General features: G+C 38.6%; 2 long non-coding RNA genes across 3 annotated transcripts in view; one reads left to right on the top strand and one right to left on the bottom strand.

Annotated features, from left to right (window-relative positions):
- The window catches only part of LOC139600447 (uncharacterized), a 29,632-nt gene extending 4,844 nt beyond the window's left edge, over positions 1-24,788 (bottom strand). Inside the window, exon 1 of the long non-coding RNA XR_011682549.1 lies at positions 24,674-24,788. This is a non-coding gene — a long non-coding RNA (uncharacterized lncRNA). The remainder of the gene's footprint in view (positions 1-24,673) is intronic.
- A 130-nt stretch (positions 24,789-24,918) lies between these two features.
- LOC139600446 (uncharacterized) overlaps positions 24,919-25,306 on the top strand; it is a 65,941-nt gene continuing 65,553 nt past the window's right edge. Inside the window, exon 1 of one of the 2 annotated variants that reach the window (XR_011682546.1) lies at positions 24,919-25,048. This is a non-coding gene — a long non-coding RNA (uncharacterized lncRNA). The remainder of the gene's footprint in view (positions 25,049-25,306) is intronic. The other variant, XR_011682547.1, reaches the window with a different exon arrangement.

Here is a 25,306-nt window from a genome sequence, read left to right as displayed (position 1 = left end):
GCAGATATTTTTAGCCAAATGACTTCAGTAGTGATAAAGAGTTACCTGCCTTTCTCATACAACCAATGGAAATTTTCTTTATACTGGACTAGGAGAAGTCCATTCTCTTTAAGGGCTTATGGTGTGACGCAGGAAAAACATACAAAGAGAGCAAAATACTTGTGATTTTTTTTTTCTTTAGCGAACCTCAAATATGTTAAGCATTTTTCTAGTACTGAAGCAAACACAAAGTGCAGTATAGAATATTAATCCCAATGTTTCCAGGTATGTCGTGCCTGGCTTCATCTAGCCCTGGCTGCTGGACCAAAGGCGGCAGCTGTGGCGTTTTACCCCAGAGATACCTTTGGCTGGCTGGGTGCTGCAGCTGGGCACTCGGAACAAATCCAGGCAAAGTAGGAACTCAGTTTACCTTTGGTGGAAAAGGTTCAGGCGAAGAGAAAGGAGCGGGTTCTATTGTAGAGTCTTAATCCAGAGTTTTATTTCAGCATGGTAGACCTCTGAATGTGGTAACAACTCACAGTAGAACTCCCGGCCCCATGGTCTCATCTCCTTTTAAGCCCCGGGCACAGGGGGAGGGGAAGGGACAGGTGAGGGCCAACCAGGTGTGAGGAGGGGAAGGCTCAAGGGATAAAGATGCTTGGACAGGCCAATGAACCCGGACCTGAAGGGCATCTTTTGAACTTCTGCCAGTCACACAATGCCCTGCTGGAATTAAGATTGATGGACAGCTCTTCGCAGGAGGGCAAAGGGGGAGGGGAAAGGTTGGCACACCTGAGGGGGTTGGGATAGGTGAAACAGGAAATCACACTGCAACAGTCCAGCAAATTTTCTGAAGGAGAATTGCTTTTAAACACTGAAAAAACTATACTCTAAAATATCTACAGATGTTGCAGCACTGTGAGATATGTTATCTTAATACAACAGAATAGCTATATTGTATAGATTATCTTAATATAATAGAATTGGTATTGTCTGAGCACCGGTCCATCCTTCAGTGCCTTTTTAGAAAGGGACTGCATGAATCAGGCAATAAAACAGGAATACAATGAATAATGACACACTACAGAACAGACAATATTTAGAGAGTAATCACTAATTTTTTTTCCCCTAATTTTTCTATTCCTCCTGAAGTCCTCAATGTATTCTCCATTACTGTTTACCTTACAAGGCTTGTTGATTTGTTATTAATTTATTAATGGATGCTAATTGATATTGATCTCAATGCCTTGTTTATTATCAACTCCTGAGGAACATATTATTATAAGCTGATATAACTGAAGTGAATTGTGGTCCCAAAGGCAGAATTCATATAAAAAGCAAAGTCTGAAGAAACACTTCTGCTTTGAAGTACATTGAAGTTAAGAAAGATTTGTTTAGAAGGCACAGATAAAGAAGAGGAATGGGACACCTACAAAGAGATGGTCAGAATAGGAGCTATGACAGATAAATAAATAACAAGAGGAGACATCACAGGCAGATTTAATTGGAAATCAGCTCCTATCCTTCCCTGTCTACAGTGCTGGATCTGTCTAGGATCAAAGAGTCATATAGAGGGAAGATGAGATACTTCCTTGCTCTTTTTGTAGCTTTGCAATTTCTTAGCAAAACCAACAGAGTTAGACATAAAACCTGCAAAGCTGCACTTTACATTGAAGTAGAAAGCCCCCTCTTATATATGTCCTGGTTTCAGCTGTGATGGAGTGTCGCAGACAACTTTTATAAAAAATCCTCTCCTTAGGATTTTTCCTCCTGAGAAGCTGAGCAGCCTCAGGAACAAAATGTAAACAATGATTATGTGCTGCTGTGGAATGCAACAGGTGGATCTTTGATTGGCCCATGTTGGATGTTTGTAATTAATGGCCAATCACAGTCAGCTGGCTTGGACAGAGAGCCAAGCCACAAACCTTTGTTATCATTCTTTTCTTTTCTATTCTTAGCTAGCCTTCTGATGAAATCCTTTCTTCTAATCTTTTAGTATAGTTTTAATGTAATAAATATCATAAATAATAAATCAAGCCTTCTGGAACATGGAGTCAGATCCTCATCTCTTCTCTCATCCAAGAACCCCTGTGAACACTGTCTCAATGGAATTTATTCTTTTCCCAGTAGCTTGTCCAGTGCTGTGCTGTGTACTCAGCGTAGAAACATGTTGAGAACACACTGATGTTTTGGCTTTTCCTAAGCAGTGTTTTCTCTGAGTCAGGGACTTGTCAGTATCTCATGCTCTGCTGGCAAGGGCCTGCACAAGAACCTGGGAGGAATCACAGCTGGGATAGGTGACCTGAGTGAGCCAAAGGGATATTTCAACACCATAAAATGTCATGACCAGCATATAGACTGGTTTATATGGTAAACCATGGCAGCTAGTAGGAAGAGGATGAGTCCTGCTCGGACACTTGCTGGGCAATGGTCCAATGGTGGTGAGTAACTACATTGTGCATTTCTCTGGGTTTTATTCATCTGTCTTTCTCCTTTTCATTACAGTTGCTATTTTTATTATTATTTTGCTATGACTATTATCAAAATTTTCTTTTATTTATTGTGCCTAGTTTCAATTATCAAACTATTCTTATCTCAACCCATGAGTTTTATTTATGCTTCTCAATCTCCTTCCCACCTCACCAAGGGAACCCTTGAAGGGGAGTCACTGAGTAACTGCCTGGTACTTAAGTTGCTGGCTGGGACTAAAGCATGACAATATGAAAAAGTGTGTAAAGATTATTTATTAAATGATATCCAGTAGAAATGCATGAGCTCCTCTGTCATTCTGATTTGCTGCATCATTGTTGGTATCTGTCTCCTGCAGGTCCTTGTAATTGCAAGTTCCATTCCTCTGCATTGTCTGTCCTCCTTTCCATGTATGTTCTATTCCTCCCCCTCTCTCTGTGCTATTGAAGGACTCTTGCTGTTTTGTGCAGACTGGGTTCCCTACAGACTGCACTTGAAACCATAAACTCTAACTCCTTCTCAGCTATGCAGTTTATATTATAAGGAAAATCTTTGAAAACTGAATACTGAATAAATTGTCTGGAGGCTTTGTTGTCTAGTCACAACTGAGAAGAGACTACAGTCAGACAACATGGCATATTCATTTGTACTATGTAAATTAGGGTCATTTTACAATTATAGCAACTTGATTAATATCATACTAGAAATACAGTTATATATCTGTGCTACTTTGACCATATTGAGAAGTTCTAGGACTGAATGGTGAAAACAATTCTGGTCCTGTGCCAGAGAAGACCAGGGTAATAAAAGAAAGTCCTTCTTTGGAGATTTGTAACTAAAATGGAAAAGAAAATAATATATTTACTGAGCAGTAATGGAATGCTTTCTAATAACACTCAGATTGAAATATTGCAAAGTCTTAAGGAGTAAGGGAAATGATACATCTGTATGAATAGGAAAATATTTTCTCCAGCAATAAAAGGAATGATAGAATGGTTTTTTGCTATTGCCAGAAAATTTATACTGACAAGTATACCCACATAACTCATTGCATGACAAAGACCATTGCATTGTCTTGTCAAAGAAAATAATCATTTTAATTTAGGATGAATTGTACTTTAGTAGCTGGTACAGGCTTCACAGATCACAGATCTGAGTAATGAAACTGATTTTAAAAAAACAGCTGAGATGTTACTTTAACAATTACCTGATTAGAACAACTTAGCCCTTTATCAGGGTTGCTGGCATCTTGAGGAAGTCATTCTTCATGAACTGACTAATTTTACGAAAATAACATACCTGCCATAATAACAAGATTTAAAGTTTAAATATACTTCAAGGTATCCACATTGTTTCAACATACTAAGGGGAAAAAATTAATTCTGTCATCCTGTGCTCTCATAGAATTATTCTAGAAAGATATGGTCCTTCTGGAGATATTTTAATCTCTCATTTTATTTGAATCATACAAAGCATGTCATTATTAAAAAAAAATCCTCAAGGAGTCTTACTTTATTAAATAGAAAAGGGCTGAGCCCTAACATGTTATGACATGATATGTAAAATAGGAACTTTCTTAATCTTTTTCACCTAGGTGAAAGTGTGGTGTGAAATTTTTTCCACAGTTACTAAGAAGATTTTTCAAATACATTAATGTCAAAAGGCAGTGTAGGAATAACATAGATGTGTTACATGATGAGGGTCGTCACCTCCCAAAAATGGGACATGGACAAGGCAGAGATATTTAAGTATTTTTGGACCAAGGGGGTCTTAGTGCCCTGAACTGGAGGACCATTACTGTGAGAATGATCAGCTCCCAGTGGATCTTGAACTGTGCAGGATCTGCTGTTGCAGCCTGATCGCTACAGATCCATGGGGTCTGATGGGATTCATCCAAACATCCTCAACTAGCTGGCTGTTGTTATTACATGTCTTGATAATTTTTGAGCAGAATCTGGAGAGGTCCCAGGTAGCTGGAACCTGGTGAGCATTATCCTGGTTTTCAAGAAGGGCAAGAAGGAGGGCCCTGAAAACTACAGACCTATTAGTCTGTTACTGTTTAGGAATGGTACTCCCCAATTCAGTGGCCCCATTGAGACTCCTTAACCACACATTGCTCTCCCACTCCCACTTCTCCTTCCCATTGCCCTTCCCCTTCTTCTTCCTGCTCTGGCAGGATAGAGTTGAGAACCTGCAGCACAAAAGGTGAAGATTATGGGTTAAGATAATAACAGATTACTAGAAAGAGCAATGAGATAAGAAAACAAACAGTAACAGCAACCATACCAAAAGTATACAAAGGGGAGAGTGATTCACATGCATAAATGCTCACTGCAGGCTGTGACACAATGAACAATGACAGATAGCTTTCTCTCTCCACTACATTTTGGTTTTTTAACAACTGGAAGTCACACCCTTCTTCTCCAAAGCCAAAAAGTTCCTCCACTTCAACCTCCCCACAATGACATTATGTGGTATAGAATAACATACCGTCCTGGTCACAGTCTCAGACCCCCTCACAGCTACTGCAAGAAATTAACTGTGTCCTGGCCAAAACCAGGACACAATCTCACTTCTGTTCCCAGTAAAATAATGGAAAAGATTATTCTGGGATGTATTGAAAAACACTTGGAGGACAACATAGTCATCAGTCACAGCCAGCACAGCTTAATGAGGGGAAAAGTCCTGCTTATCAAATCTGATTTCCTCCTACAGCAGGGTAAAAGTTGATCAAGGGAAGCCAGCTGATATAATCTTTCTGGATCTTGCCAAAGCCTTCTAGACTGTCTCTCCCAGGGTCCTTCTGGACAAAATGTCCAGCTGTCTAACAATCTTACATGATGGCTGAGCAACTGACTCAAGGGTTGACTCACAGATTGGGCACAAAGGGTTACAGTGAATGGGGTGACATCTGACTGGTGACCTGTCACTAGTGGGGTTCCACAGGGCTTCATCCTCAGACCTGTGCTCTTCAGCATCCTTGTTAATGACTTGGAGAGAGGACTTGAAGGAACACTAAATGTGACAAGAAGATTAAATTGGAAGGAGCTCTCAACTTGCTGGAGGACAGGGAGGCCCCTGCAGGGAGACCTTGGCAAATTAGAGAGATGGGCAATCAGCAACTGTATGGATATTAAAATGGGCAAGTGACAGTTTCTGTGCCTTGGATGGGGCAACCCTCAATGTACAAGCTGAGGAATGAGATACTGGAGAGCAGCACCACAGAAAGCGACCAGGGAGTCCTGGTCCCTGGCAAGTTGAACTTGAGTCAGCAGTGCCCTGGCAGCCAGGAGGGTCAGCCTGTCCTGGGGGCATCAGGCACAGCATTGGCAGCCAGGCAAGGGAGGGGATTGAGCCAGAGCCAGGCAAGGGATTCTGTTCTGCACTGGGGCGTCCTCACCTTGAGTGCTGGGGGCAGTTTTGGGCACCAAACATAAAAGAGATCTAAAGCTTTTAGAGATCATCCAAAGGATGGCCATGAGGATGGTGAAGGTTCTAGAGGGGAAGCCAAAGAAGGAAAGGCTGAGGTCACATACTCTGTTCTGCCTGAAGAAGAGGAGACAGAGGACAGACCTCATTGGACTGTACAGCTTTCTCATGATTGAAAGAGGATGAGCAGGAACTGATTTCTTCTCTGTGGTGGCTACTGACAGGATCTGAGAGAATGGCCTGAAGTAGTGTGAGGAGAGATTGAGGCTGAATATCAGGGAAAGTTTCTTCACCCAGTGGGTGTTTGGGCACTGGAACAGGCTCCTCAGGGCAGTGGTCACAGCACAAAGTCAGTCTGAGTTCAAGAAGTGTTTGGACAATGCTCTCTGGCATATAGTGTGATTCTTGGGGCTGCACTGTTCCAGGCCAGAAGATGACTCATTGATCTGACAGATCCTTTCCAAATCAATATATTCTATGATTTTATGATTCTATGATTCTGTTATCTAGTCCAACCTTTCTTCACAAAAGAAGAAAACAACTAAATATATTTCTAGTGTAATAGCAGTCTTTTTCTTTTGCTTATGTTGATTGTTAAAAACTAATGAGAAACCAAGTATAACCATAATTCATAATTCTGAATTGCATAAAGCTGGATGCAAGATAGATTAGTATAGAATTGGATATTCAATTGTATCCATTATAATAATGAGAAAAGACATGAAACAAGGTGAAATCAAGCAGTTACTCTGTGACATTTAACAAGTAGGACATACAAAATACTAAATTAATGCAAGCTCACTTAAGTTGTTGAGTAAAGGGACTAATTATTAAAACCATTTTAGGCTTATTTTAAATATAACTTAGGGTTTTTTTTTTTGTTTATGTTGTTTTGTTTATTTCTCTTTTATTCCTGAAAAAGATCCATAATTTTTCCAATTTAAAACATTAAAACCAAAGAATAGCCTCATTTTAACTTTTTTTTTACAGGAGTGTTTCCTCTAAGGAAAGACAGGCTGCTCAGTTTAGCTGATCTCTTATCAGAATATATCCCTGGATTAAGATAGAAGAAACTTGTTGATTCTAATACTCTCATCCATTGATATCCTTTTATGGAGCAGTCTGGAGTCATTACTGACACAACAGTGTATTCTATATCATAGGAAGGGACTGCAGAACCCAAAGTATGGTTCCATTATTTCAAGACCAATAAAAATAAAAGTAGAGGATGGGAATAAAATATAAAGTTTCTCCTAAAATTTTTAGTGATGATTAAATTCTCTAGTGCACTGTGTGTGTATCATTTAAAGCCAGAGTTTATTTTAGTTTTACTATATTTCTTCACTCCTCTAGCAGGCTGTTTCCTTTTGTCTGGAAAAAGGCCAAGATGGAATTTCTGTGGGAGGCTGAAGAGCTGTAACTTAGTTTCATGACAGGGGAAAGACAATATCGGAGTTGCAAAATCACAGTGGCATAGATCATATTATCTGTTGCCTGATTAAAGACTACTGAACATATATTAGATTTTATGACTAGATTATAGCTCTTGAGAAGAAAATAAAGAATCAAAGAACAACAGAAAGCTGATGCAGTGTTCTGCCACTTAAAGTCCACTGTTGCTTTCAGGCATTTTTAATCTGTCTAGGCCAAGTTACACTTAATTTTCTTGAACAGTCACATCAATTAATTCTAAATTCAGAATAAAGTTTTGGGTAGTTAGAGATTTTCTTCTTCACATGAGAATGAAAATTGAAATGAACTAGTGAGTTACACAAAAAACCCGCCCTGTTGTGACAAAATGAATTCAAAGAGACAGTACTTTGGTTTTGAGCTCTGCCCAGCAGTGAAGGAGAGTGTAAGAGGCCAAGTATTAAAAGCTGTATTTCTGCTAGCTATAGGTTTTTAGGGAGAGCAGTTTCAGGCCAAAAATAGAGTTATGTTTATGCAAACAGATGAGCTTCTCAGATGTATAAACAGAATAACAGCAAAAGCATTAACATTAGAACTTTTATTGTCACTGTATCCAGACAAGGTTATCCTTAGAGTTATCCTAAGGCAATCTTCCATAAAAAAACAGAACAGAAAAAGAAAACGAAAGAACTGGCCATTATGAAAACTGTTCCTACTTGGAAGAGCCTACAATACAAGCACAAAGAAGCAATAGATGAAGACAATGCATGGAGGAATCTGAGGAAACAATTAGCCTGTACTGATCATTGTGATAAGCAACAGAGACAACATATGCCTGCTTTAGCCATGCCATGTTGTTGTAGGCACAAAATCTGTTGCAAAAAAAGATTTTAAGGAAGGGTTTTAAAGCAAGTAACACAGACATTACAAAGATATCCAGTCTCCTGCTGTTCTTGGGACTGCTGGAGTGGAGCCTTACAGATGTATTAATTTGAATATCCTGATATTTATTCATATCAGTGCAGTCTCAGACTTTAAAGTCTGAATGAAGACAAAACTGCTTACAAAATCAGTATGTACCTCAAAAATCCAGAAAATTCTCTCCTACCATAGAACTGTGAGTTACCAATAGACACATACATAAAAAAAAAAACAAACTGGTATTTACATGGCTATGTCAGAAAATCTGAAATGCTGTAATAATGTACATTATAGGTAAACAGATTTCTGAAGAGTTCAAAGTCTGCTCTCCTTAAATCCAGTGCTGTGGTCCTGCTTTTTGCCCTTCACTCTTTTTGTAGGATCATGAACCCACAACTTTATGGTCACTGTGGCCAAGGCTGCCCCTGACTTTCACATCTATGACCAGTTCTTCCTTGCTCATAAGTAGCAGGACTAGAAGAGCATCCTGCCTTCTTGGCTCCACAGTCACCCATCATCCAAACGCTCTAGAAGATCTCCAAGACTCCTTGAACCCTTTTGTTTTGTCCTTCCAAAAGATATCAGGGCAGGTGGAGTATTCCATAATGACCAGGGCCTGCTTCTTCCAGTCATCTGAAAGCCTCAGCTACTACTTCCTGCTCAGGCAATCTGTAGCAGACACCCACAGCAACAACAACCAGGCTGGTTCACTTGCTGACCTTCATCCACAAGCTCCCATCTGGCTCCTTATCTATTCTGGGGCAGAGCTCTGTTCCTGCTGCTCCCTCACATAAAGGGAAGACCACTCTTTTCACCTTCCCATTCTGTTCCTTCTAAGAGCCTGTAACCACCATTACAGCACTCCTTTCTTGGGAGCTCTCCTACCACACTTCCCTGATCCACTGATGAAGCATTATGACAGCACAGAGACTTCTAACTCTTTCTGGTTTGTTTGTTTGGTTGGTTGGTTTTCTTTTATTTTTTATACAGCATGCACTAAAGGCAGTTTACAGATTGCATTAGGGGCGTGTGGCAAGGTTTTTGTAGCAGGGCGGTTACAGGGGTGACTTCTATGAGAAGGTGCTAAAAACTTATGTCCAAAAAAACTGGCTCTGAGATAGATTCACTGTTGTTGGCCAAGGCTGAACCTCCTAGCAATGATGGTAGTGGTCTGGGATAACAGCACTAAGCAGGGGAAAAATTACTGCTCAACAGCAGCTGGGAGAGAACAGTGAAAATGTGAGAGAGGAACAATTCTGCAGACAACCAGGTCAGTGCAAAAGGAGGGCAGGAGGTGCTCCAGGCACTGGAGATTAGATTCTCCTTCAGCCTGTGGTGCACCCAATGGTGAGGCAGCTGTGCTCCTGCAGCCCATGGGGTCCACAGGGATGCAGAGATCCGTGTGCCAGCTGCAGAGAACCCCGTGACAGAGCAGGTGAATACTCAAAAGATTCTGAGACCTTGTGGAAAGCCCATGTTGGAGCAGGCTTCTGTCAGGACCTCTGACTCTGTGGAGAGAGGAGCCCTCATTAGAGTAGGTTTGCTGTCAGGACTTGTGATCCATAGCATGCAGTCTCATGTTGGAGTAGTCTGTTCATAAAGGGTAGCATTTTGTGGAATGGACCCATGCTGGAGCAGTTAATGAAGAACTGCAGCCCACAGGAAGGATTAATTCTGTGAAAGGTTGTAGAAGACTGTTTCCTGTGGCCCATGGGAAGGATTAACATTGGAGCAGTTGCAAAAGACTGTCTTCTGTACAAAGAACTCCAGGCTGAAGCAGAAGATTGCAAGGTTCTTTCTTTATAGCTGTCAGAGACAACATGTGCTAAACTGGTCATCCATTCATGTTCTCCTGCACTGCTTAGGGGAAGGAGGTAGACAATTTGGAAATAACATCTAGGAAGAAGGGAGGGATGAGGAGAAGGTGTTTTAAGATTTTTTGTGCTGCTTTAGTGGCCACTTGACATCTAACCAGGGTCAAACCACCACGGAGAGGCACTCAATTGTGCTGACTACTGAATACAGGCTTGAGAGCTCTCCCAACAAGGCTATTTTTCAGACACCTCCTTCTTTTCATGTCTGTTCTCAAACAGATTGCTTTTCACTCCTGTTTTGTTAATTGCTATGTCCAGTTCTACTCCGTCACCCCAGGCCTTTGGCTTGCCTACTCCACACACACAGCTTCTTTACTTACTGAGAAATCTCTCCCTCGCCAGTTATTCCTAATCTAAATCTCTCCCTACCAGGTGTCTTACAAAGCATATCAGGCTGTTGACAAAGATAGATTTGTCCTACATAATCAGGTGGATCTCTTGTCTTCCAAGCTATTGACCCCTGAAGAGGGTTCAAAAAATGCTATCGTTCTCTTTATTTTCAGCTTGGACTACTATACTCAGCTTCACTTGGTCAAAGACTCTTTTAAATTCTTCATGTCATTTTCAGACAATACAATACAAGGTGTTTTGTTTGATTCATTAAATTTACAAGAGGTATGTCCTTGTCAGGCTTCTTATGCAGCATAACTATTTCTCTTTTTAAATATTAAGCAACAGAACTGTTAGTTTTAAAGGATATATTGATTCTACAATTACTTCTATTCTTCCAGTAAACATTCTGGAGATCTCAAGTATTCATTCTCAAACACACTGTTTCTACTGTGAAATGATGGTGTTCAATTACCACATGCAAAGACCCTCTGGGCAGCTCATTACAAGTGCAAACTGGATGAGACATATCTCATCCTTGGTATGATGTGATCAAGATTACAGAATTTCTATAGCCAAACTTAAATAAGACTTAAAACTCCACATGCAGTTTTATTCACACATCCAGATTATTCCAGCAGACCTAGATGCAAATAAAACTAAGCTTATATTTTTGGTCAGTGTAGCACCCATGCTTTTCCCATTTGAAATAATTCTATATAAGATGGTGAAAGGAGTAGGTTCCCTAACGTGCCACTTTTTCTCTCATCTATTTTTATTACAACTGTTACTGTACTTCCAATAAAATTAGTTGGATTTTCACTGGTATTGTAACAAGCTTCTGTAAGAAGCAGAATTAGATCAATTATTTCAGCAGCCCTCCTAATATTTGTCAACTGTAGCTAAGCATACAGTGGGGAGGGGAGGTGTGGGGAACTGTGCCTTTACAAAGCTCTGAGGTGACTTGGAGCAGAGTGATGCTGTTGAGAGCACACAGCATAAGTGCAGTGAGAGCCCTGAGGGAGCTTTACCTCTCCTACATCTCTGAGCCTGCCAAGCCTGCAGTCAAAGAAAACTTTAGATAGCTTTTATAAATATGGGAGACCCAACGGCAAAATAGTTAGCTCAAGGGGCAGTGTTGCTCTAGCAAAAAGCCCTGTGCCTCATCTACCATTACCACTTGCAGCTGGAGAGCTTCTGTTTAACCCTCACACTGAGGTTTACCACTGTCTTTGAAAAGGGTGTCAGAATGCAAGCACTGCATAATGGAAAGAGGAAAGGTTCCATCCAACTGACATGTGGCATGAAGTAGACATTTTTGAAATTTATGCTACTTCTGCTAAGACTACAGCAGGTTTCAAGTCTCTCAATACTTTGAGGAAAATAAACTGTATTTTCTTCAAAACCAAAGGGATTATGAGTGCTTTAATAAAATATTAATTTATAGTTTCTGTTCAATTTGAACCAGATGCCTTTCATCAGAGGGCTGGTTTCCGGACTGAATTTAAATTGCTTTTAAAGAGGTTGATGCTTAAATGCACTATAGGTTTTGCTGCAGGTGTTTGTTTTCCTTTTTTTTTTTTTTTCCCTCCTGGTTCCTTTATCATTCCTTTCTATCAGTGGCTGGTCACTCCAAATTTAGCTACCAGCAGTCAAAGGCAGTGGTCGAAAACTGGTTCACACCTGCAAATCAGGTAGTCATCCTTCCTTTCATGGATTATTTTCCTCTTCACCTCCACCTTCTTTTTAGCCATACTAAGCATGCCTGTTTAAAAAAGAGTATTGAGTATTGAATTTCAAGGTAAGCTCTTTACAGAGTGAAAAAAAAGATTAAATCAAAAGTGTAATTTTTTTTAACATGTCTTTTTAACATGTCTTTTTTAATGTGCTAATGGCATCTGAGTAGAAGTCATGTCCATGTAAGCATTTAGATTTGCTGAAATTTTTATGACATTTGCTATCAGATGCAAGAGCTAGCTGAACTTTGAATAGAAGAAACATTCTACTTTTAAGCAAACCAGCTTATTTAAAGGTAAAGAGGTCAGCCTACCAAGAGATGCCTAGAAGCTAAACACAGCTAAGGGCTGCTTAGTGTGCTTAAGAAAATTAAGGTAGAGTGACTGTACATATAATACTGCAGAAGTTTCTATTGCTGTGACCATTTCCCATTCTAGCTAGACATCATTGATATGCTAAATTGGCAGGAAATTGCATAGCAACCATGACATGTAAACCATTACATGGTGTAAGCTGCTCTCTTGTGTATGATCTCAGTTTCAATCTGCATGAGTTGTTATGGAAGGATTTGTCCAACAGTTGGAAGTTTGAAACAACCAAAGGTTTAGATTATGTATGGCACAACTGTATTCCCAGTGGCTTGCAAAGTTATTTCATCTGACCTCCAGAAAAGTGCCTCTAGCACTTGTCAGATAGTCAGATTTGGTTTTTCTTACACTCATTGGGGATTAGACTTCTATTCAAGTTCTCTGTCAAGAAGAGCTTTTTGCTATCTTTCAGATCAGCTTAAATACTAATTATTTCCCTTTACTAATTTTAATATAATTTTCTTTGTATGGATGCACTGTATGCAAACTTACTCAACTGCTAAGTTTCAATCTTCAACAAAGACTTAAAAGGCCCACTTTCTTAGTAACTCAAGTTTCTTATTTTTAGTCTGAGAACTTTGTTTACAAACTTTGCTCCTGCATTTTAGGAACTTTAAATTCTGATATCTGCTTGCAGATCTGTGACTTTGCATAAGCCAGGGTTTTTTCCCCTCCTGTTCCTAGGCAATTGCTGTAGCTGTCAGCACATTCTTGGGTACCTAAGGCAGTAGCTAGCATCTCAGACAGCTTCTTAATGAAAGACCCATGCTGATCCTTCCATTTATGCATTAGGTCATTGACTGATCTAGCACCTACCCTAATCCTGCAAGGTACACCAATCTTGTTTTAATCAGCTGGAATTTGCAGAAATGAGCATTTATAGTGCAAGAGCTCTCTAACATGGTACATGCTGCACCACTTTCTCCAAACATACAGCATCGTGTCCTAAATTATTAAATTTATAAATGTACATTTGTGAGGAAAGGTATTACAATAAATATAACTGTTGTATTGGACTACATAGTTTATTTAGTTGTTTTTTGCACTGGGTGTTGGGTACATGGTCTGCCCCATTTCCCCTTTCCCCCCAAAAGCCCTGGTGGTAATGGTTTGTCCCAGGTTTACTCCTCCCCTTGCCCCTTCCTCAGTTGTATCCCATTGATTGTGGCTTCCTTCCTCTGCCCCCCTTCCCCGCAGCTTAAAACACCCCCAAGAGGAGATCCCCACTCTCTTCATCTGGGAAGTCACTGGGACGACCTGGTGTCTCCTATCTAGGAAATAAAATAGGATTTTGTTGCCAAGAGGAAAAGAGTGCCTCTGTCTTTTGCCTTTGTCCTATGTAAGATTGTTAGGGCTAAGGTCCATAGCTAGCCAGATTGGACCCGAACATCCCTGCAGGCACGATTTTACCTATAACCTTTTAGCAGAACCATGCTATCCACTTACAATCAATCAGGGAGCATACAGGAAGATGTGCATGTGAAAGATAATTTCAGTTTTTCACTGAACAGTGGATACAGCCCAGAACTGTCTCCTAAGACATGGTAAAATTCAGCTTTAAAGGCATAACCTTACCCCAGCATCACCCTATCAGAAAAACCACTTATATTTTCACGATAAAGTTAAAAGTTATTTGATTGATGCATAATTACAATGTCTGTGGTATAAGAAAGGACACTGCTACTGTGCATTTATTTTCATCTGGATGAGCACCAGGGGAGGACTGTTCCAGAGTGCTGAATGTGTGTCAGAGACAGGATAAGTTTGGTGTCTCAAGCCAATGCCTGTGTGTGTGGCTGGGGGCTGGTCAGACCTTGCTTCTGGTGAGACAGAGCCCTGCCCCCAGACTCGTAGACCTATCAATCAATCAATCAGTCAGTCAATCAATCAATCAATCAATTAACCAACCACACAGCAGGGGCAGTGCTGACCCAGCTCCTGACTGACTGAGTGACCAGAAGTCCCACCTGAGAGAAAGGCCCACGAAAGATCAAGGGTTTAAAAAAGGGATTGACTATGAAGTGGCCATTCATCTAGACCCTGGCTTCTCCTGGAGTTTCTAACTCATGCTGTAACTCTAGGAGCTGGTAGCTGTATGTATGTTTTTCTCTACCCTTTCTGTCTTTTTCTGTACCTTTTCTGTCTTTCTCTCTCTTCTGCTAATTCTCTTTTTCATAAACATTTTTTGGTAACTAAGTATCTTACAGGTTTAAGAATTTCTAGGTTGAATGGGCTGAGTGCTAAATGCTAAATAAATGCTAAGTAGTATTATAATAAGTGTTTTATATTGCATTTGGTATTGTATTTACTCCTTTGCCAAAAATTCCTTAATTCTCTGTATTTTTGCCAGCAAACCTTTGTGTGATGTTTATTTCTTGAGAAAATCTGGTCAGTTTCTCCTTTGTGTCTACCCAATGAAAAAGAACTTTGGTTTAACCCATACATTAAGTGTCCCAGGTGCAACAATGCACAATATATTTACAGGGCTTTTTTCAAATCAAAAATGTCTCTCTTTTTAATTTGTTTTGTTGTTGTTTTCTTTTTAATTTGTTTTGTTGTTGTTTGTTTGTTTGTGCTTTTTGTTTTGTTGTTTTGTTTTGTTTGGTTGGGGTTTTTTACTACTAATATGAAAGAGAAAGATTTCTCTAAAACATAAGCCAATAACTAGGCCTTCCAAGAAATTTTTATTAGGTATTTACTACATTTTTATGTTTCACTTGTGTGCATGTATATGTGCATAAAATTCACCTGTGTATTTTTGTCCCTTCATTTCTTTATATATGATTTTGAAGAAACATTTTTTTACTTATTTCTTTGGAACTATGTTTATCTTCCATCTTAACAACTGATTGTCCCAAGCCATGTGATAGTTTCTGTGTATGTTTCCTATGCATCAATTATGTAAGGAGATGCTCTAGTTTGTTTAATGTTTTTGTGCATTTCTCAGTGCTTTCACTTGTATATGGTGAAAGCTTTTCCCCACTGGTATTAGCAGTATTAGCACAGGTTCTTAAATTAACCTGTAACTGAACTGAACCTGTGACTTATCTTCTTTGGACACTTTGCAATGTTTTTGTCATTCTTTTATATTAAGTAGATAGCAAATCTCTGTAAATGTTCAGAAATGAAAAATCTGCTTTTGTGGAGGCAGCTGATCACTGATTTCTGTTACCTCAAGATTTCACACAGTATTTTTAATGCTAGGGCTTGAAATCACACCTCAGTTGTAAACATTCATATTTCCTCAATGAGTTGAAAATGAAGGGCTCATATAACAACATTTTATAGCTTCAGAAATGCTCTCAGTGGATCTCACAATTTGCCATTTGGCTGGGGAAATATAAAAACTACATCAAATTCAAAAGAGGAGCCTAAACTTCTTTGGACCAGAACTTTCCTTTGACAAAAATAACATGCACACCAGGACTCATAACAGACATTAAGAGTGAGGTTTAAACTGCTTGCTAAGATTTTACAGAAATATTCAGATTTTTAGGTATACATGTGTATTTTTTCTAGTCAAGCAAAACCTGTATACCTATCTGACTGTAGGCATGGTGGTCTGACCTCAGCTGGTGGCCAAGCACCCAAACAACTCCTTCTTACAGCTGCTTTGCAAGACAGGGATGGGGAGAGAGTATACAGAGAATAAGACAGACAAGACAAACAGGTCAAAATAAAATATGACATATTAAAAAAAACAAATAAACTCCTCCTAGACAGGAACACACCCCCCCCCTAAAAAAAAAAAAAAAAACAAACCCAAAAACCCTAAACAAAAACCCTAAACAAAAACAAGAGAATAAAACTAACCCAGAAAAAAAACCCAACACCTCCATAGAAACAGAGGGCAACCTGCCAGCAATGGCATTGTCAGGGCTAAAATTCACTTGCCAGCTCTTCTCAAAGCACAGCTCTGATTAACACGATTCCCAAGGAAGTAAATTTAGAAACATGTATGTGAAAATGTATAAGACGTGGTACATAATAAATGAAGTTACATTATCTAATAGGTATTGAGATTCAAGCAGTTTTGCAGAAAAATGTCCCCAATATCTGTTCTCCTTTAATTGGTATCCCCTACCCAGAAATCATGGGCTAACCACCTGCGCAGACATATTCTGTAGGAGTATTGTTGGAGTCACTATCAAATTGTTCCAAACTTTTGCACTGATTTATTTTCTTTCCCTTTTGGAACACAAAAGAAATGACCAATTAATTTTCTATTCCAGAGGAAAAAAATAAAACCTGAGAACCTCCGTGCCACCTGCCTGAAGCAAATTTTCATTGTTGAGTTATATCAGAGGATTTTAAACTTGAAGTAATGGCATATCCTTGGCCCCAGCAGCATGCCCAGCTCAGCTAGAATTGCAAATGATTTTATGTATGTTGCCAGTAAGACCATTTATATCACACTGTAAAAAATGAACATGAAGTAGTGACAAACTTGCTGCTGCTGTCAATCAAGGATGGTTTTGTTTTTCAATGAGGGCACAATTTGGATGTTTAATACTGCTCTGAAAATGCAAGGTGGATTATAAAATACTAGACAGAAATGGAATACGGTTGATTAAAAACTTGCTTGAAACCCTTACATAGACATCAGCAAATTGAGGAAATATGTAAGGATGTTTTCATCAGAGTTTATAGTTAGCATTTATGAATTCAGATACAATGATAGTTAATGTATTAGGTTTATTTAATACCATTTATTGAGGTCCTCATTTTCATTTTTCCTGAAGAACATTACTGCACCGTAAGTCTCTATAGTTATTTTTACACTCCCAGATTTTTATTTAAAACAAAAATGCAAGTTTTAATTATCCATCCATGCATCAAGGCATGCATCACTTCTGAAGGATTCCTTTAATACACAAGGACCACTACAGAATCTACAGATCATCTGTAGACAGTTTGTAGACTGTCACTGCTGTGATATTAAAGGGAACAGGTCATGCCTGAACTACTGTTGATACAGACATAGACTAGCAAAAAAATCTTTTAGTATCTCATAACATTCCATCATTCAAGAATAGCTGAGGACAGATGTTTTCCATCCAACTGCAGTATTTTCACACTGCTTTCATTAAGCTGTCATTTTAAAAATTGCTTCAATTTGAGTTCCTTTTCTGCTTTGTTAGTTTTAATGTATTCCACTGCACCTGGTGTGACAGGAAAAGTTGCCTTTGTTCTTATGTATAAATTTACTAGAAATTAGAGCAGACTCACACACACAATTGCCTACAAGTCTGAATGTAATCATGCAGTACCAACAGATTTGAACAGTTTTACATCTATTTATGGTCTAATTTTAAAAGCTTTATAATGTATTAAGGAATTGTGAATTCAGACATGTATGCAACTTTGATTTGAAGGAGTTGGTAACTTGGATTTACTAATGCTGTAAAACATGTTGTTCGCTGTGCACAGAAAAGGAATGCTTCAGCTTATCGTGAACAGACCTAAAATAAAATTCAAAAGCAGCAGTGATTCGGAAAGTACAGCAAATAAATGTGTATAACTGAACCAAATAACCTTCAGAAAGTTTAGAAAGGTGCAGACACTTGGGTCTCAAAGTTTGCAAAAGCTGTGGATATATTTTTTCTTTCAGAAATTCCATTTTTGTTTTTCTTGGTCTCAGACATTTTCTGTTCTTGTAAAATGTTGCACTGAGGAGCTATAAACTTAGAAGGGCAATAAAATATGTGTTCCATAGGAAAAAAATGTTTTCAGAACTTGTGCTGCAAAACACGAAATGGGAAATTGCATCATATACATTCAGAACAACAACAACAAAAGGAATATCTTGCTTCTTTTCCATGAAAATGTAGAATAACTTGAGGTAAATCCTGGTGTTTCAAAAGGTTTAGAAGTGACACTTACTTCCCTGAGATCAGGAGAAGATAGCTTAAAGTTTAATTCCTTGTTGGAAACCAGAGAGCTGCCCATTCATGCATATGTACATGTGAACAAGGATGAGAATTGGATGGCATTACTCTCCTTCTTACAGTCACACTGAAGCAGGGCTGATGAAGAAACTGGGCATCTAGCCTCTCTCCAGATATGCTTCCAGCAGAAAGCCACATGCTGTACTGTGGTCCTGACACCACCAGGTCACACCCTGCAGCATGATCTGATCTGCTGAAACACAGGAACCCTTGGTCCAGCAGCAGAAAAATGCCAAGGACTGCGCAGTTCCTTATTATACATCAATATATTTATATGCATACAGCTGTTTTTAAAGCTATCTATGGAAAACTGTCGAGGGACTGGATGGTGTGAGATGGGGGTAGGGGAGAAAGGAGGGAGGGGGGGAAAAAGCAAAAAAAGGAAAGAAAAAGCTTTAAGAGGAAATATTTCCTTTTATACCTGACTTCTATTGTTATAAAAAAGATGAATCAACATCAAGAATCCAAACCTAGTCCCAACTGACTTGATAAGTGATGGCAACAGAATCCTGTCTTATATGAGTATTCTGAAGAGGTATGGATTTTAATAAGTGCCCAGACGCTTGGATAATGAGGAATCAAAATTAAGAAAATATAATGAGATTCAGGCTTCTGATGAGAAAAGGACTTACTGAAAATGAATCTCATCGTTTTCATGGGTATAAGAAATGTACATATTTGTACATTTGCTTATTTGTTTGAAGAAACTGTAAGCCTATCATATAGCAGAAACACAAACTGAGGGTTTTGATTTGTTGGATGCCAGGGTTCTTTTTGTTAATATTTTTGTCTAAAGCACTTGATACTTTACACAATTTAACTGTAATAGGCCTTAATGTAACTATTGTTACATGTAAGAGAGCTTATTAAAAGATGATAGCTCACTTTTTCTGCCAGTTGTACACTGTTCCACTAAGTCATTTTCCCACCCTGTTTGCCACAGGTTGAAAAAAAAGACTTGAGAACAGGCTTATGAGATGAAAATCAAATCTGAATGTTTCATCTATTACATTAATTTGCTTAAGGCCAGCATCTGCTTCACTCTTGAGAAGTATGATTTGCTGGAACCCTTCCCCCATGTGTAGCCTGAACAAATTAATGTTCTTGGGTTCAAAAATTTGGACAGTCTTGCAAAGATTTCATAAATACTTTCCATGTCTATGCATTCATAGTAACTGTAATATCACACTGCACATTATTCCAGCAAAAACTTAGTCATAGATTAAAAAAATGTTTCTGCAGTATCTTAGCAATGAGTAAAATATTCTAATATCCATGCAGAGAGTATTTATCAAATTTTCTCCTGTAGAATTACATGAAAACTCTTTAATACAAAAGGAAATAAAACCTGGCTTTAAAACTTCTTAATAAGACTAAATGTTAATTGAATTTCTCCAATTGTTGAGAGAATAAAATGTGTAATTATTGATTGTCATGTATTCAGGAGTGCTTTAGTTTAATTTTTAATCTATTTTGCAATTCATTTTTTCTCATTTTTCTTCTATTTTAAATTTAAAATTCTTTCATACAAATCAATTTTACATCAAATTTTTACATTCTATCTTTATTCCCACTGCAGTCTTTTTATCAATATTTTTACCTTTCCTTTGAACACATTCAATTACACTGTATGGAGCTTGCTTAATATCATATATTTTATGTTGCAGCAGAGAGACTTTAATATATGAGTTTCTAAATCTTAATAATTTCCTTCTTAGAGCATTTCTTTCATTCCATGTAACATAAATTTCACTGATGGCCATAATTTGAAAACCAAGTTATTGTCTTTGTTCTTCACATCCACAATTATTTCAGAGTTCTACAGTCTAATATTTCATTATTTGGATTAAATGAATTTACCTTAATTTCTCTCCTCACAGTTCATCTACATATGATGATGCACACTAATAGTTATAGTAGGCACAAGCATCTGAAATAATAAAAAACTGCTTTTCAATTTATAATTTTTGCTTTTCTCTAGAAGTTTAAAAACTTTCAACCAGATTAATTTATTCTATGTGTGCTATGTTTATGTCCCTTAGCCTGTCACTGGCACACAGCTGACTTGCAGCTTCCATGTTGCAGAACATATTGGTCAAGTAATTTTTACAAATGTGTTCAATTGTGAGTGTTTACCCTCATATTTGACATGTGATGATTGAAAAACACTTTACTGTCCTTTATGTAGATGTGCAAATAAAAACAGCTTGAATGATCCAGTTTCCAGTAGAAGTAAAACAAAGGTCTAAATATTATGAGATGGGTTTTAAAGAAGGAGTGGCTGAAAAAAATAGTAATTTTCTGAGTATGAGAATGGCTGAGATGTATATTCTTTTCACTGCATTAGTTGTTGTGAATCTGCTTTGCTGAGAGTAAAGCTCTGTGTAGGCCTCTGTCAGCATTTTAGGACACCGCACTTTTTAGTGACCTGCCGGTGCCTCATCATAATGTCATACTGCTACTGTCATTCAAGACTTGAATGTCATGTTGACACCTCAGCTACACCTTTTAAACTATTTCAGAAGGAAATGGGCCTTCATATACCTTTGAGATGCTTATGTCCCCCACTCAGTGTGCTACAGAAAAGTCAGCCTAAGTGGGAAGTCAAAAAGCAAAGTGCAGCTGACTGAAGAGTTGTGGCACTGGGAGAGGATCCTTACAAAAGTATAGAGTTTGGACCTTATATTCTGTGAAAAGTATATAGAGATATAAGTTCCATTTGAAACACTGAAACAGCTTCTTTCAGTCTTGTCCATTTATTACTTGAAAGAAAACCACATAACATACTTTGAATTAAAGTAGAAATGGTTTTAATACAATAAAATATGCAACTCTAGGAACTGCAAGCACTTTGGTGTTTTACAGCAAAATTTAAGGTGGGACAAACTTAGACCTGTTTTTCAGGATCTGGCTAAGGCTAAAATGATTAATGAGTTCCAGTATTTTGTATAGTTATTCACTTTAGTTTCTAGCAGACTTAACTTTGAATAACTGGCAAACTTCACTTCTTATTTATATGCCTCTCCTAATAGGATTCAGCAATCAATCAATCAGGATAACAAAATCAAAGCTGATTCAAGGCAGGTACAAATTCCCATTTAATGTTTACTTAACCATAGTTGATTTTGTATTGTTTACATATTAATTGCTGCATCAGTCATCCCTGTGAGGCCCAAATAACTTGCCAGGTGGCCTATGTCGAACTGGGTGATTCTTTTTTAGAGCTTTAAATTATTTGAAGGAAATGGGGTTTTTTGTACATTAGACAGAAAAATAATTTCCTTATTCACCAGATCCTGGTAGCTGAAATGGATTTAAGTGTCCCTTCTATATATTTGAGAATATAATAATTCATTCAGGGAAAGGCTGATAGGTGCTTCTTGAGCTAATATCTGCATAAACATTTATCTTCACTTAAGTGTACCCTATCAGTTTTCTCTTTACATCATGATTGTGCTGGCTTCTCTGCAACAGCCTGCTGTGGTTTAGGAATTGTATTCCCCAATTTATTGTTTCCACCAAAACCCTCCAAACCAAGCACCACTCACTCATGCACTCACTCATTCTTCCTTTCTTGACATGATGCAAAGGGAAGGGAGAGGAGAACTGGATGCCCAAAAAGTGAAGATCATGGGTAGACATAAGAACAATTTACTGGAAACAGCAATGAGGTAAGAAAATTAACAGTAAGAGCAGCAATATTAATTACAAAAGTGTACTAGAGAGAGGAAATCATTCCCATGAAAACACCCATCACAGAACACAACCTGACCACCACGACCCTGCCTGACCCCTAAGAGAGCCCATACTGCAGTGGCTCTAAGTTTTGGAGTAGTGTTGTCTGCTGTTGTAACAGAGACAAAAAAAAAAAAATATCTTCAGTCTTGCCATCCAGAAAACAGGCCTACTATGACCTTCAGATTAATAATCCTTATGGCAGTGCTATTTTTATCTTAATTTGTAAGTGTTTTGCAGAGAATATAATTAAATGCGTAGCCATTAAAAATCAAATCTAACAGCAGTTACCTCAGACTGTCACATGAAATGCAGGAATCTTAGCTGAAGGTTACCTATAGGAGCCAGATGATTTCTGGATAGGTGGACACTTCAGATAGCATTTTGTTAAAAGCTGGTACTAAAGGTTGAGTCCAACCACTAATCCCAGTGCCAATACTGTAACTGGTTGGCAGAATTTAGTGATAGAAGGCTGATTTCCTTAATTTAATCTAACCAAAACTAGAGACTATGTCATCAATTACTTAAGACTAAGTCTGAGACTCCAGGAAATCCTTAACTATTTACTGATTTTCAGTTTACTGACAATTTATTTCCTCTTTGTCCAGCTAAAAATGCTTAAGTAAAACAGAATGTAAATGCTTCAGATCAGGGTAAAGATACTAATAAAAAATATTTAATGAAACTTTACTATAATCTGCAAATACATTTACAAAGATCTGAGGATTCAATTTTTACTTAGTTTGCTCTCAGATAAACTGAGCCAAAGGCAAAACATTCCTAAGTGTCCAATTTGCATCCAGAACAAGACGAATTGACAGACAGATGCTCAGACATGCTTGAACTACATCCAAATTAAACTCATCAGATCAAAGGAAGAGAAAGTGTCATAAATGTTTCCTAAAAAAATGCATCTTTAGAAAGGAGATGCATTACCTTTTCAAATGATTCTTCAACTTCCTAAATACTCTGGGAAAAGAGAAGAAATGTACCTACAAGGTTAAAGAATTTTAACCTTTTAACAGTGTTTTAAAATCCTTTGAAAAGAGGAAAAATACAGTTCTCCAGCTTTTCATAAAGAGGATACAACAATGTTTTGGTGCTTATGGGTGTGTGTTTCCCTCCCATTCTAAACAGTCAGTTAGAAACTTGTGTCAGTCAGTTTGCATACCTTTTGAGAGATAACTCTGCCTTGCCTTTTCCATAAGAGTAACCCTGTTAAGTGGCTGATTTTACACTCCTGAAACCACCAGAAAACAGTAGCCTACAAGAAAACACTGCCTGAAACCATCCAACAGCTTGTCTCAGAAGCTAGCAGCACATGATTAATGGGACACCTTTCCACCAATGGTATAAACCCTATAGCCAGGAGAAATAATGTGAAAGAAAGATTACCATTTTCTTCCTTTCTGTTTGAGGTAACTCTTAACCCTGTTTAAATAATTGGAAACTGGGAGATTTACAGGGAGCTGAGAATCTGGTGGTCAAAGTCACTGTCAGATATCTTGCTATCAGGATGACAGTGTTAAACCGCACTAAGAATAAATGGGTATTCCTGTTAGCTTTTAATTTAAATGGTGTATTCAGTTTCATTAAAAAATAAATAAAAGTGGGAAGAAGAAACAGTTTTGACGCACAACATCTGGGATTTGTAGTAGTCTAAGTTATACAAGAAATGGATTAAAGGTTGCCCTGGTTTCAACTGGGATAATTTCTTCTCAGTACCTGCTCCAATGCTGGTTTTTCATGCAGTATGAGTATAGAGTTGGTAACACACTGATGTTTCAGTTGTTCCTATGTGGTGTTTATTCTAAGCCAAGGACTTTTTCAGTCTCTCCTGCTTTGCCAGTGAAAAGGTACACAAAAAAATGCTGAAAAGGGGCAAGGCTGGGAAATGTGACCTGATATTCCATACTAGAGAATTTCATGCCTAGACTTGTTAACCAGATTATTATTTATTTATTAAATAATGCTTATAATAATACTTACTTGTGGCAGTGGGGGTTTGGAGATATTTGGTCTCTCCCTGCCTATAGCAGTGGGGGTTTGAAGAATATGTTTAGTCTCTGTCAAAAGTTGTTTGCCCCCTGTCTCACCGTGGCAGTTATGATAATTCCAGATTTTTCCCTATCCTCAGAAATAATCCTGCCCCGGTAGATTGTCTGTCATGGGTTGTCACACCCCTTTGTCCAGAGGGCTCACTGTCAGTTATGATTTTTCCCTTCTGCCATTGGTCTGTGACTTTCTGCTCCACGTTATGTTTACATTTGTAACTCCAGACCCCTCCCAGCTAGCCAGATGGTCTCCTTATGGCATTCTGCCCCCTGCCCCCCTCCACCCCCCCCCCCCCCCCCCCCGCATCCCCCCCAAATAAAAGCTGCTGTTTTTCTCTGTTTGGTGCTCTTTTGCCGCGATACCCCTTTGAGCTGTGCCACTCCCGCATCTCGCCCACTCCTGCAAGGCGCTTCATCACCTGCACCGCTCCTGCGCAGCACGGTAGCCCCGGCTCTGCTCCTGTCATGGGAAAGAACAAAGGCAGCGCAGAGAAACAAGCAAAGAGCCTTTCCTTCTTCCTTGGATTTGATCCTTAGATAGGGGTCCACATTTATCAGTGGCTCCTGGCGATCCAGATCCCAGCCAGTGGCTGAACCGCGATGCTGCCTGCTGGCTAAGTCGGGACGCGGTCCCTCCTGGCGTGCTTGCCAAAAGCGAAAGGGGATTGGAGAGCGCAGGCGACCGGCACCACCGCTCCTTCCGCAACCAGGATGCAGCCTCACTTACTTATACACGGAATGGGGAGGGCGTTGATCAGGGTTCAAAGATGGGAATTGGCCTTGGTCAGCAGATGGTGAGCAATTGTATATATATATATTATATATATATACAATATATATTGTATTATATATACAATATATATAATACAATATATATACACAATATATATTGTATTATATATATATATTGTATATATAATACAATATATATACACAATATATATTGTATTATATGTGTTTTGTCTTTGCCTTATATAAACGACAATAATTTCACTTCATGTCAATTTTAATTTACAAACTTCTTTTATTCTCCTCACCATTTCCTTGGGAAA

This window comes from Agelaius tricolor, unplaced genomic scaffold (assembly GCF_023055355.1).
Source record: "Agelaius tricolor isolate 1412-34295 unplaced genomic scaffold, bAgeTri1.0.p SCAF_27, whole genome shotgun sequence".
Taxonomy (NCBI): domain Eukaryota; kingdom Metazoa; phylum Chordata; class Aves; order Passeriformes; family Icteridae; genus Agelaius; species Agelaius tricolor.
Note: the sequence above shows the minus strand (reverse complement) of the source record. Positions and strands in the feature narration are given on the sequence as shown.